General features: G+C 31.7%; 1 long non-coding RNA gene across 2 annotated transcripts; it reads left to right on the top strand.

Annotated features, from left to right (window-relative positions):
• Positions 1-1,751: 1,751 nt before the first annotated feature.
• On the top strand, positions 1,752-8,185 carry LOC123269481. 2 transcript variants are annotated; one of them, XR_006510426.1, is made up of 4 exons: positions 1,752-1,770; positions 1,846-1,952; positions 5,335-5,353; positions 8,175-8,185. It is a non-coding gene; the product is annotated as an uncharacterized LOC123269481 (long non-coding RNA). The 2 variants fall into 2 exon arrangements; XR_006510427.1 differs by lacking the exon at positions 8,175-8,185 and adding an exon at positions 5,590-5,613.
• Positions 8,186-15,019: the final 6,834 nt, after the last annotated feature.

Genomic DNA, 15,019 nt, shown 5'->3' with positions numbered 1-15,019 from the left:
CATTATTTTAAGTGATTTTTCCACAGAAATCACTGTGTAAACATGGCTTGCACAAGTTCTGATGGTTATATTCAAAGAATTATAGATAACTTTGGATTTATTGCGATCGGACCGAAAATCGACGATATTCCGAGTCAGGGTACTTCCTTAAAGTATTTAGATCGACTATATTTTTCAAAAAACATTATTTTTAGTAATTTTTTCACAGAAATCACTGTATAAACATAGCTTGCACAAATTCTGATAGTTATATTCGAAGAATTATAGATAACTTTAGATTCATTGCGTTTAGACCGAAAATCGACGATTTTCCGAGTGAGAGTACTTCCTTAAGATATTCAAATCGACTTTATTTTTTAAAAAACATTATTTTAAGTAATTTTTGCACAAAAATCACTGTATAAACATGGCTTGCAAGAATTCCGATGGTTATATTCAAAGAATTACTGATTATTTTAAATTCATTGCGTTTGGACCGAAAATCGACGATATTCCGAGTAAGGGTACTTCCTTAAAGTATTCAAATCGACTTTATTTTTTAAAGAACATTATTTTAAGTGATTTTTTCACAGAAATCACTGTATAAACATGGCTTGCACGAATTCTGATAGTTATATTCGAGAAATTACTGATTATTTTGGATTCATTGCGCTTAGACCGAAAATCGACGATTTTCCGAGTGAGAGTACTTCCTTAAGGTATTCAAATCGACTTTACATTTTAAAGAACATTATTTTCATTAACTTTTAAACAGAAATCACTGTATAAACATGGCTTGCACAAATTCTGATGGTTGAATTTGGAGAATTATAGATAACTTTGGAGTTATTGCGATTGACCGAAAATCGACGATATTCCGAGTAAGGGTACATCCTTAAAGTATTCAAATCGACTTTATTTTTCAAGGAACATTATTTTGAGTTATTCTTTCACAGAAATCACTATATAAACATGGCTTAAACAAATTCTGATGGTTTTAGTCGAGAAATTACAGATAACTTTAGATTAGTTGCGTTTAGACCGTAAATCGACGATATTCCGAGTGAGGGTACTTCCTTAAAGTATTCAAATCTACTTTATTTTTTTAAGAACATTATTTTACATGATTACTTCTTAGAAATCACGATATAAACATGGCTTGCACAAATTCTGATGGTTATATTCGAGAAACTACTGATTATTTTTGATTTATCGCGTTTGGACCGAAAATCGACGATTTTCAGAGTGAGGGTGCAATCGTAAAGTATTCAAATCGACTTTATTTTTTAAAGAACATTATTTTCAGTAACTTTTAAACAGAAATCACTGTATAAACATGGCTTGCACAAATTCTGATGGTTATATTCAAGAACCAACTGTTTTTTTCGGATTCATTGCGGTTGGACCGAAAATCGACGATTTTCCGAGTGAGGGTGCAATCGTAAAGTATTCAAATCGACTTTTTTTTTTATAGAACATTATTTTGAGTAATTTTTTCACAGTAATCACTGTATAAACATAGCTTGCACAAATTCTGATTGTTATATTCGAAGAATTATAGATAACTTTTGATTCATTGCGTTTAGACCGAAAATCGACGATTTTCCGAATGAGAGTACTTTCTTAAGGTATTCAAATCGACTTTATTTTTTAAAGAACATTATTTTCAGTAACTTTTAAACAAAAATCACTGTATAAACATGGCTTGCACAAATTCTGATGGTTATATTCGAGAAATTACTGATTATTTTAAATTCATTGCGTTCGGACAAAAAATCGACGATTTTCCAGGTAGGGGTACTTCCTTAAAGTATTGAAATCGACTTTATTTTTTATAGAACATTATTTTAAGTAATTTTTTCCTAGAAATCACTGTATAAACACGGCTTGCACAAATTCTAATCGTTATATTCGAAGAATTACAGATTATTTTAGATTCATTGCGTTTGGACCGAAAATCGACGATTTTGCGAGTGAGAGTGCAATCGTAAAGTGTTCAAATCGACTTTATTTTTTAAAGAACATTATTTTCAGTAACTTTTAAACAGAAATCACTGTATAAACATGGGTTGCACAAATTCTGATAGTTATATTTGACAAATTACTGATTATTTTGGATTCATTGCGTTTAGACCGAAAATCGACGATTTTCCGAGTGAGAGTACTTCCTTAAGGTATTCAAATCGACTTTATTTTTTAAAGAACATTATTTTAAGTATTTTTTTCATAGAAATCACTGTATAAACATGACGTGCACGAATTCTGATGGTTGTACCATGTGTTTACCATCAGTCGGTAAGGCAGATACCTGCTTTACCATCAGTCGGTAAGGCAGATACCTGTTTTACCATCAGTCGGTAAGGCAGATACCTGTTTTACCATCAGTCGGTAAAACGACTTTATTTTTTAAAGAACAGTATTTTAAGTATTTTCTTCATAGAAATCACTGTATAAACATAGCTTGCACAAATTCTGATAGTTATACCATTTTTTACCATCAGTCGGTAAAACAGAAAAATATCTGAGAGCGCGGATTTGGACTAATAAGTATGACTACCATTTTGTATTTACAGAATTACACATAGCTTTAGGCTAATTGCGCTTGAAACGGAAATAATCGATTTTCCGAGTGAGGGTACTTTTTTAAAGTATTTGAATCGACTTTATTTTTTAAAGAACATTATTTTGAGTATTATTTTCATAGAAATCACTGTATAAAAATGGCATGCACAAATTCTGATGGTTTTATTCGAGAAATTACAGATAACTTTGGATTCATTGCGTTTAGACCGAAAATCGACGATTTTCCGAATGAGAGTACTTTCTTAAAGTATTCAAATCGACTTTATTTTTTAAAGAACATTATTTTGAGTAACTTTTGAACAGAAATCACTGTATAAACATGGCTTGCACAAATTCTGATGGTTGAATTTGAAGAATTATAGATAACTTTGAAGTTATTGCGATTGACCGAAAATCGACGATATTCCGAGTAAGGGTACATCCTTAAAGTACTCAAATCGACTTTATTTTTTAAGGAGCATGATTTCAAGTAATTTTTGCACAGAAATCACTGTATAAACATGGATTGCACAGATTCTGATAGTTATATTCAAGAACCTACTGATTTTTTCGGATTCATTGCGTTTGGACCGAAAATCGACGATTTTCCAGGTAAGGGTACTATCATAAAGTATTCAAATCGACTTTATTTTTCAAGGAACATGATTTTAAGTACTTTTTTCACAGAAATCACTGTATAAACATAGCTTGCTCAAATTTTGATGGTTATATTCGAAGAATTATAGATAACTTTGGATTCATTGCGTTTGGACCGAAAATCGACGATTTTCCGAGTGGGAGTACTTCCTTAAGGTATTCAAATCGACTTTATTTTTTCAAGAACATTATTTTGAGTAACTTTTCCACAGAAATCACTGTATAAACATGGCTTGCACGAATTTTAATGGTTATATACAAAGAATTATAGATAATTTTGGATTTATTGCGATTGGACCGAAAATCAACGATATTCCGAGTCAGGGTACTTCCTTAAAGTACTCAAATAGACTTTATTTTTCAAGGAACATTATTTTAAGTAATTTTTTTACAGAAATCACTGTATAAACATGGCTTGCACCAATTCTGATGGTTTTATTCGACTAATTACAGATTATTTTGGATTCATTGCGTTTGGACCGAAAATCGACGATTTTCCAGGTAAGGGTACTATCGTAAAGTATTCAAATCGACTTTATTTTTTCAAGAACATGATTTTTAGTAATTTCTTCACGGAAATCACTGTATAAACATGGCTTGCACAGATTCTTATGGTAATATTCGAGAAATTACTGAATATTTTGGATTCATTGCGTTTGGACCGAAAATCGACGATTTTCCAAGTGAGGGTGCTATCGTAAAGTATTCAAATCGACTTTATTTTTTAAAAAACATTAATTCAAATGTTTTCTTTTTAGAAATCACGATATAAACATAGCTTGCACAAATTCTGATGGTTATATTCGAGAAATTACAGATTATTTCGGATTCATTGCGTTTGGACCGAAAATCGACGATTTTTCGAGTGAGGGTACTTCTTTAAAGTATTGAAATCGACTTTATTTTTCAAGGAACATTATTTTAAGTAATTAATTCACAGAAATCACTGTATAAACATGGCTTGCACTAATTCTCATGGTAATATTCGAGAAATTACTGATTATTTTGGATTCATTGCGTTTGGACCGAAAATCGACGATTTTTCGAAAGAGGGTACTTCCTTAAAGTATTCAAATCGACTTTATTTTTTTAAGAACATTATTTGAAGTAATTTCTTCACGGAAATCACTGTATAAACATGGCTTGCACAGATTCTTATGGTAATATTTGAGAAATTACTGAATATTTTGGATTCATTGCGTTTGGACCAAAAATCGACGATTTTCAGGTAAAAGAACCATCGTAATGGATTCAAATCGACTTTATTTTTCAAAGAACATTATTCTAAGTAATTTTTTAACAGAAATCACTGTATAAACATGGCTTGCACTAATTCTCATGGTAATATTCGAGAAATTACTGATTATTTTGGATTCATTGGGTCTGGACCGAAAATTGACGATTTTCCGAAAGAGGGTACTTCCATAAAGTATTCAAATCAACTTTATTTTTCAAAGAACCATATTTTGAGTTACTTTTCCATGAAAATCACTGTATAAACATGGCTTGCACGAATTCTGATGGTTACATTCGAGAAATTACAGATTATTTTAGATTCATTGCGTTTGGACCGAAAATCGACGATTTTCAAGTGGAGGTACTTCCTTCAAGTATTTAAATAAATTTTATTTTTAGAAGAACATTATTTTGAGTAATTTTTTCACAGAAATCACTGTATAGACATGGCTTGTACGAATTCTAATGGTTATAGTCGGGAAATTACTGATTATTTTGGATTCATTGCGTTTGGACCGTAAATCGACGATTTTCCGAAAGAGGCACTATCGTAAAGTATTCAAATCGACTTTATTTTTCAAGGAAGATTATTTGAAGTAATTTTTCCACAGAAATCACTGTATAAACATGGCTTGCACAAATTCTGATGGTTATATTCGACAAATTACTGATTACTTTGGATTCATTGGGTCTGGACCGAAAATCGACGATTTTCTGAAAGAGGGTACTTCCTTAAAGTATTCAAATCGACTTTATTTTTCAAGAAACATTATTTGAAGTAATTTCTTCACGGAAATCACTGTATAAACATGGCTTGCACAGATTCTTATGGTAATATTCGAGAAATTACTGAATATTTTGGATTCATTACGTTTGGACCAGAAATCGACGATTTTCCAGGTAAGGGTACTTCCTTAAGGTATTCAAATCGACTTTATTTTTTGAAGAACATTATTCTAAGTAATTTTTTTACAGAAATCACTGTATAGACATGGCTTGCACGAATTCTGATAGTTATATTCGAGAAATTACAGATTATTTTGAATTCATTGCGTTTGGACCGAAAATCGACGATTTTCCAGGTAAGGGTACTATCGTAAAGTATTCAAATCGACTTTATTTTTTCAAGAACATTATTTTAGTAATTTTTCACAGAAATCACTGTATAAACATGGCTTGCACTGATTCTCATGGTAATATTCAAGAAATTACTGATTATTTTGGATTCATTGGTGTTTGGACCGAAAATCGACGATTTTCCAGGTAAGGGTACTATCGTAAAGTATTCAAATCGACTTTATTTTTAAAGAACATTATTTTGTAATTTTTTCCACAGAAATCACTGTATAAACATGGCTTGCACTTGAATTCTCATGGTTATATTCGAAGAAACTAATTATTTTGGATTCATTGTGTTTGGATCGAAAATCGACGATATTCCGAGTGAGAGTAGGAGCGTCAAGTATTCAAATCCACTTTATTTTTCAAGGAACATTATTTTAAGTAATTTTTTCACAGAAATCACTGTATAAACATGGCTTGCACGAATTCTGATGGTTATATTCAAAGAATTACTGATTATTTTGGATTCATTGCGTTTGGACCGAAAATCGACGAATTTCCGAGTTAGGGTACTTCCTTAATGTATTCGAACCGACTTTATTTTTAGAAGAACATTATTTTGAGTAATTTTTTCACAGAAATCACTGTATAAACATGGCTTGCACGAATTCTGATGGTAATATTCAAGAAATTACTGATTCTTTTGGATTCATTGCGTTTGGACTGAAAATCGACGATTTTCCAGGTAAGGGTAGTATCGTAAAGTATTCAAATCGACTTTATTTTTCAAGGAACATTTTTTTAAGTAATTTTGTCACAGAAATCACTGTATATACATGGCTTGCATAAATTCTGATGGTTATATTCGAAGAATTACTGATTATGTTGGATTCATTGCGTTTGGAGCGAAAATCGACGATTTACCGAATGAGGGTGCTATCGTAAAGTATTCAAATCGACTTTATTTTCTTAAGAACATTATTTTTAGTGATTTTTTCACAGAAATCACTGTATAAACATGGCTTGCACTAATTCTCATGGAAATATTCGAGAAATTACTGATTTTTTTGGATTCATTGGGTCTGGATCGAAAATCGACGATTTTCCGAAAGAGGGTACTTCTTTAAAGTATTCAAATCGACTTTATTTTTAGAAGAACATTATTTGAAGTAATTTTTTCACAGAAATTCTTGTATAAACATGGCTTGCACGAATTCCGATGGTTATATTCGAGAAATTACTTATTATTTTGGATTTATTGCGTTTGGACCGAAAATCGACGATTTTCAGAAAGATGGTACTTCCTTAAAGTATTCAAATCGACTTTATTTTTCAAGGAACATTATTTGAAGTAATTTTTCCACAGAAATACCTGTATAAACATGGCTTGCACGAATTCTGGTAGTTATATTCAAGAAATTACTGATTACCTTGGATTGATTGCGTTTGGACGGAAAATCGATGATTTTCCGAAAGAGGGTACTTCCTTAAAGTATTCAAATCGACTTTATTTTTTGAAGAACATTATTTTAAGTAATTTATTTACAGAAATCACTGTATAAACATGGCTTGCACTAATTCTCATGGTAATTTTCGAGAAATTACTGATTACCTTGGATTTATTGCGTTTGGACGGAAAATCGACGATTTTCTGAAGGAAGGTACTTCCTTAAAGTATTCAAATCGACTTTATTTTTTAAAGAACATGATTTTTAGTAATTTTTACACGGAAATCACTGTATAAACATGGCTTGCACGAATTCTAATGGTAATATCCAAGAAATTACTGAATATTCTGGATTTATTGCGTTTTGATGGAAAATCGACGATTTTCCGATAGAGGGTACTATCGTAAAGTATTCAAATCGACTTTATTTTTTAAAGAACATTATTTTAGGCAATTTTTTCACAGAAATCACTGTATAAACATGGCTTGCGCTGATTCTCATGGTAATATTCGAGAAATTACTGATTATTTTGGATTCATTGCGTTTGGACCGAAAATCGACGATTTTCCGGGTAAGAGTACTATCGTAAAGTATTCAAATCGACTTTATTTTTTAAAGAACATTATTTTGAGTGATTTTTTCACAGAAATCACTGTATAAACATGGCTTGCACAAATTCTAATGGTTATATTCGAAGAATTACAGATAACTTTGGATTCATTGGGTCTGGACCGAAAATCGACGATTTTCCAGGTAAGGGTACTATCGTAAAATATTCAAATCGACTTTATTTTTTAAAGAACATTATTTTTTTGCCCTCCGGGCGGAAAGTGGCAACTTTCGTCCCGCTGCGCTAAACAAAGTTTCCGCTTTCCGCCTTCGTCGAGCAAAAAAATAGTATACACTCCACGGGAAGTAAATAAAAAAGCCTCAGATCACATGTTTGTCAACCTCGGCTTCGCCTCGGCCGACAATTACATGTGATCTGAGACATTTCTTACTTTACTTCCCTAGGTGTGTAATATACTATTAAGTAATTTTTTCACAGAAATCACGGTATAAACATAGCTTGCACTAATTCTGATGGTTATATTCGAAGAATTATAGATAACTTTGGATTCATTGCGTTTGGACCGAAAATCGACGATTTTCCGAGTGAGGGTACTTCCTTAAAGTATTCAAATCGATTTTATTTTTCAAGGACCATTATTTTGAGTTATTATTTCACAGAAATTACTGTATAAACACGGCATGCACGAATTCTGATGAATTTTATTCGATAAATTACTGATTATTTTGGATTCATTGAGTTCGGACGAAAAATCGACGATTTTAAAGGTAAGGGTACTATCGTAAAGTAATCAAATCGACTTTATTTTTTATAGAACATTATTTTGAGTATGTTTTTCACAGAAATCACTGTATAAACATAGCTTGCACAAATTCTGATGGTTATATTCGAAGAATAATAGATAACTTTGGATTCATTGCGTTTGGACCGAAAATCGACGATTTTCCGAGTGAGAGTTCTTCCTTAAGGTATTCAAATCGACTTTATTTCTTAAAGAACATTATTTTGAGTATTATTTTCATAGAAATCACTGTATAAACATAGCTTGCACGATTTCTGATGGTTATACCACTGTTTTACCATCAGTCGGTAAAACAGATTCCTGTTTTACCATCAGTCGGTAAAACAGGAAAATACCGAAAAGCGCGGATTTGGACGAATAAGTGTGGCTACCATATTGTATTTACAGAATTACACATGACTTTGGGTTTATTGCGGTTGAAACGGAAATAATCGATTTTCCGAGTGAGGGTACTTTTTGAAAGTATTTGAATCGACTTTATTTCTTAAAGAACATTATTTTGAGTATTATTTTCATAGAAATCACTGTATAAACATAGCTTGCACGATTTCTGATGGTTATACCACTGTTTTACCATCAGTCGGTAAAACAGATTCCTGTTTTACCATCAGTCGGTAAAACAGATTCCTGTTTTACCATCAGTCGGTAAAACAGGAAAATACCGAAAAGCGCGTATTTGGACGAATAAGTGTGGCTATCATATTGTATTTACAGAATTACACATGACTTTGGGTTTTTTGCGGTTGAAACGGAAATAATCAATTTTCCGAGTGAGGGTATTTTTTGAAAGTATTTGAATCGACTTTATTTTTTAAAGAACATTATTTTGAGTATTATTTTCATAGAAATCACTGTATAAACATAGCTTGCACGATTTCTGATGGTTATACCACTGTTTTACCATCAGTCGGTAAAACAGATTCCTGTTTTACCATCAGTCGGTAAAACAGATTCCTGTTTTACCATCAGTCGGTAAAACAGGAAAATACCGAAAAGCGCGTATTTGGACGAATAAGTGTGGCTATCATATTGTATTTACAGAATTACACATGACTTTGGGTTTATTGCGGTTGAAACGGAAATAATCGATTTTCCGAGTGAGGGTATTTTTTTAAAGTATTTGAATCGACTTTATTTTTTAAAGAACATTATTTTGAGTATTATTTTCATAGAAATCACTGTATAAACATAGCTTGCACGAATTCTAATGGTTATATCCAAAGAATTATAGATAATTTTGGATTTATTGTGATTGGACCGAAAATCAACGATATTCCGAGTCAGGGTACTTCCTTAAAGTCCTCAAATCGACTTTATTTTTTATAGAACATTATTTTGAGTATGTTTTTCACAGAAATCACTGTATAAACATAGCTTGCACAAATTCTGATGGTTATATTCGAAGAATTATAGATTACTTTGGATTCATTGCGTTTGGACCGAAAATCGACGATTTTTCAGGTAAGGGTACTATCGTAAAGTAATCAAATAGACTTTATTTTTTATAGAACATTATTTTGAGTATGTTTTTCACAGAAATCACTGTATAAACATAGCTTGCACTAATTCTGATGGTTATATTCGAAGAATTATAGATTACTTTGGATTCATTGCGTTTGGACCGAAAATCGACGATTTTCCGAGTGAGAGTTCTTCTTTAAGGTATTCAAATCGACTTTATTTCTTAAAGAACATTATTTTGAGTAATTTTTCCACAGAAATCACTGTATAAACATAGCTTGCACGAATTCTGATGGTTATCTTCGAGAAATTACTGATTATTTTGGATTCATTGCGTTTAGACCGAAATTCGACGATTTTTCGAGTGAGAGTACTTCCTTAAGGTATTCAAATCGACTTTATTTTTTAAAGAACATTATTTTGAGTAACTTTTCCACAGAAATCACTGTATAAACATGGCTTGCACGAATTCTAATGGTTATATACAAAGAATTATAGATAATTTTGGATTTATTGCGATTGGACCGAAAATCAACGATATTCCGAGTCAGGGTACTTCCTTAAAGTACTCAAATCGACTTTATTTTTGAGGGAACATTATTTTAAGTAATTTTTGCCCGGAAATCACTGTATTAACATGGCTTGCACAAATTTTGATAGTTATATCCGAGAAATTACTGATTTTTTTGGATTCATTGCGTTTGGACCGAAAATCGACGATTTTCCAGGTAAGGGTACTATCGTAAAGTATTCAAATCGACTTTATTTTTTAAAGAACATTATTTTAAGTAATTTTTTTACAGAAATCACGTTATAAACATAGCTTGCACAAATTCTGATGGTTATATTCGAAGAATTATAGATAACTTTGGATTCATTGCGTTTGGACCGAAAATCGACGATTTTCCGAGTGAGGGTACTTCCTTAAAGTATTCAAATCGACTTTATTTTTCAAGGAACATTATTTTGAGTTATTCTTTCACAGAAATCACTGTATAAACATGGCTTGCACGAATTTTGATAGTTATATCCGAGAAATTACTGATTTTTTTGGATTCATTGGGTCTGGATCGAAAATCGACGATTTTCCGAAAGAGGGTACTTCCTTAAAGTATTCAAATCGACTTTATTTTTTTAAGAACATTATTTCGAGTAACTTTTCCACAGAAATTTCTGTATAAACATGGCTTGCACGAATTCTGATGGTTATATTCGATAAATTACTGATTATTTTGGATTCATTGAGATTGGACGAAAAATCGACGATTTTCAAGGTAAGGGTACTATCGTAAAGTATTCAAATCGACTTTATTTTTTATAGAACATTATTTTGAGTAATTTTTTCACAGAAATCACTGTATAAACATAGCTTGCACGAATTCTGATGGTTATATTCGAGAAATTACTGATTATTTTGGATTCATTGCGTTTAGACCGAAAATCGACGATTTTCCGAGTGAGAGTACTTCCTTAAGGTATTCAAATCGACTTTATTTTTTAAAGAACATTTTTTTAAGTAATTTTGTCACAGAAATCACTGTATATACATGGCTTGCATAAATTCTGATGGTTATATTCGAAGAATTACTGATTATGTTGGATTCATTGCGTTTGGACCGAAAATCGACGATTTTCCGAGTGGGAGTACTTCCTTAAGGTATTCAAATCGACTTTATTTTTTCAAGAACATTATTTTGAGTAACTTTTCCACAGAAATCACTGTATAAACATGGCTTGCACGAATTTTAATGGTTATATACAAAGAATTATAGATAATTTTGGATTTATTGCGATTGGACCGAAAATCAACGATATTCCGAGTCAGGGTACTTCCTTAAAGTACTCAAATCGACTTTATTTTTCAAGGAACATTATTTTAAGTAATTTTTTTACAGAAATCGCTGTATAAACATGGCTTGCACCAATTCTGATGGTTTTATTCGACTAATTACAGATTATTTTGGATTCATTGCGTTTGGACCGAAAATCGACGATTTTCCAGGTAAGGGTACTATCGTAAAGTATTCAAATCGACTTTATTTTTTTAAGAACATGATTTTTAGTAATTTCTTCACGGGAATCACTGTATAAACATGGCTTGCACAGATTCTTATAGTAATATTCGAGAAATTACTGAATATTTTGGATTCATTGCGTTTGGACCGAAAATCGACGATTTTCCAAGTGAGGGTGATATCGTAAAGTATTCAAATCGATTTTATTTTTCAAGGAACATTATTTTAAGTAATTTTTTACAGAAATCGCTGTATAAACATGGCTTGCACCAATTCTGATGGTTTTATTCGACTAATTACAGATTATTTTGGATTCATTGCGTTTGGACCGAAAATCGACGATTTTTCAGGTAAGGGTACTATCGTAAAGTAATCAAATAGACTTTATTTTTTATAGAACATTATTTTGAGTATGTTTTTCACAGAAATCACTGTATAAACATAGCTTGCACAAATTCTGATGGTTATTTTCGAAGAATTATAGATTACTTTGGATTCATTGCGTTTGGACCGAAAATCGACGATTTTCCGAGTGAGAGTTCTTCTTTAAGGTATTCAAATCGACTTTATTTCTTAAATAACATTATTTTGAGTAATTTTTCCACAGAAATCACTGTATAAACATAGCTTGCACGAATTCTGATGGTTATCTTCGAGAAATTACTGATTATTTTGGATTCATTGCGTTTAGACCGAAATTCGACGATTTTCCGAGTGAGAGTACTTCCTTAAGGTATTCAAATCGACTTTAATTTTTAAAGAACATTATTTTGAGTAACTTTTCCACAGAAATCACTGTATAAACATGGCTTGCACGAATTCTAATGGTTATATAGAGAGAATTATAGATAATTTTGGATTTATTGCGATTGGACCGAAAATCAACGATATTCCGAGTCAGGGTACTTCCTTAAAGTACTCAAATCGACTTTATTTTTGAGGGAACATTATTTTAAGTAATTTTTGCCCGGAAATCACAGTATTAACATGGCTTGCACAAATTCTGATGGTTATATTCAAGAACCTACTGATTTTTTCGGATTCATTGCGTTTGGACCGAAAATCGACGATTTTCCAGGTAAGGGTACTATCGTAAAGTATTCAAATCGACTTTATTTTTTAAAGAACATTATTTTAAGTAATTTTTTTACAGAAATCACGTTATAAACATAGCTTGCACAAATTCTGTTGGTTATATTCGAAGAATTATAGATAACTTTGGATTCATTGCGTTTGGACCGAAAATCGACGATTTTCCGAGTGAGGGTACTTCCTTAAAGTATTCAAATCGACTTTATTTTTCAAGGAACATTATTTTGAGTTATTCTTTCACAGAAATCACTGTATAAACATGGCTTGCACGAATTCTGATAGTTATATTTGAAGAATTATAGATAACTTTGGAGTTATTGCGATTGACCGAAAATCGACGATATTCCAAGTAAGGGTACTATCGTAAAGTATTCAAATCGACTTTATTTTTTTAGGAACATGATTTTTAGTAATTTCTTCACGGGAATCACTGTATAAACATGGCTTGCACAGATTCTTATAGTAATATTCGAGAAATTACTGAATATTTTGGATTCATTGCGTATGGACCGAAAATCGACGATTTTCCAAGTGAGGGTGATATCGTAAAGTATTCAAATCGACTTTATTTTTCAAGGAACATTATTTTAAGTAATTTTTTTACAGAAATCACTGTATAAACATGGCATGCACAAATTCTGATGGTTTTATTCGATGAATTACTGATTATTTTGGATTCAGTGAGTTTGGAAGAAAATCGACGATTTTCCGACTAAGGGTACTTCCTTAAAGTATTCAGATCGACTTTATTTTTTGAAAAACATTATTTTCAGTATCTTTTTAACAGAAATCACTGTATAAACATGGCTTGCACAAATTCTGATGGTTATATTTGAAGAATTATAGATAACTTTGGAGTTATTGCGATTGACCGAAAATCGACGATATTCCAAGTAAGGGTACTTCCTTAAAGTACTCAAATCGACTTTATTTTTCAAGGAACATTATTTCAAGTAATTTTTGCCCGGAAATCACTGTATAACCATGGCTTGCACGAATTCTGCTGCTTATAAAATGTGTTTACCATCAGTCAGTAAAACAGATACCTGTTTTACCATCAGTCGGTAAAACAGGAAAATACCGGAGAGCGCGGATATGGACGAAAAAGTATGACTACCATTTTGTGTTTACAGAATTACAGATAGCTTTGGGTTTATTGCGGTTGAAACGGAAATAATCGATTTTCCGAGTGAGGGTACTTTTTGAAAGTATTTGAATCGACTTTATTTTTTAAAGAACATTATTTTGAGTATTATTTTGATAGAAATCACTTTATAAACAAAGCTTGCACGATTTCTGATGGTTATACCACTGTTTTACTATCAGTCGGTATAACAGATATCTGTTTTACCATCAGTCGGTAAAACAGATACCTGTTTTACCATCAGTCGGTAAAACAGGAAAATACCGAAAAGCGCGGATTTGGAAGAATAAGTGTGGCTACCATTTTGTATTTACAGAATTACAGATAACTTTGGGTTTATTGGGTCTGAAACGGAAATAATCGATTTTCCGAGTGAGGGTACTTTTTGAAAGTATTCGAATCGACTTTATTTTTTAAAGAACATTATTTTGAGTATTATTTTCATAGAAATCACTGTCTAAACATAGCTTGCACGATTTCTGATAGTTTTACCACTGTTTTACCATCAGTCGGTAAAACAGATACCTGTTTTACCATCAGTCGGTAAAACAGGAAAATACCGAAAAGCGCGGATTTGGACGAATAAGTGTGGCTACCATTTTGTATTTACAGAATTACAGATAACTTTGGGTTTATTGCGGTTAAACGGAAATAATCGATTTTCCGAGTGAGGGTACTTTTTGAAAGTATTTGAATCGACTTTATTTTTTAAAGAACATTATTTTGAGTATTATTATTCTCTGAAATCTTGGACAGATAAATTAATGAAGCTCATATTTAATATACAGAATTACACATGACTTTGGGTTTTGCGGTTGAAACAGATAATCAGTTCTAAATCGACTTTGTTTTTAAGAACATTGGAGTCAAATAAAACAGATTCCTGCTTTACCGACTGATGGTAAAAGCTGAGGTATCTAAGGACAAATAATTAACATTGTATTTACAAATTACACATGGGTAATTCCTGTTTCTACCATCGGTCGGTAA

This window comes from Cotesia glomerata, linkage group LG7 (assembly GCF_020080835.1).
Source record: "Cotesia glomerata isolate CgM1 linkage group LG7, MPM_Cglom_v2.3, whole genome shotgun sequence".
Taxonomy (NCBI): domain Eukaryota; kingdom Metazoa; phylum Arthropoda; class Insecta; order Hymenoptera; family Braconidae; genus Cotesia; species Cotesia glomerata.
Note: the sequence above shows the minus strand (reverse complement) of the source record. Positions and strands in the feature narration are given on the sequence as shown.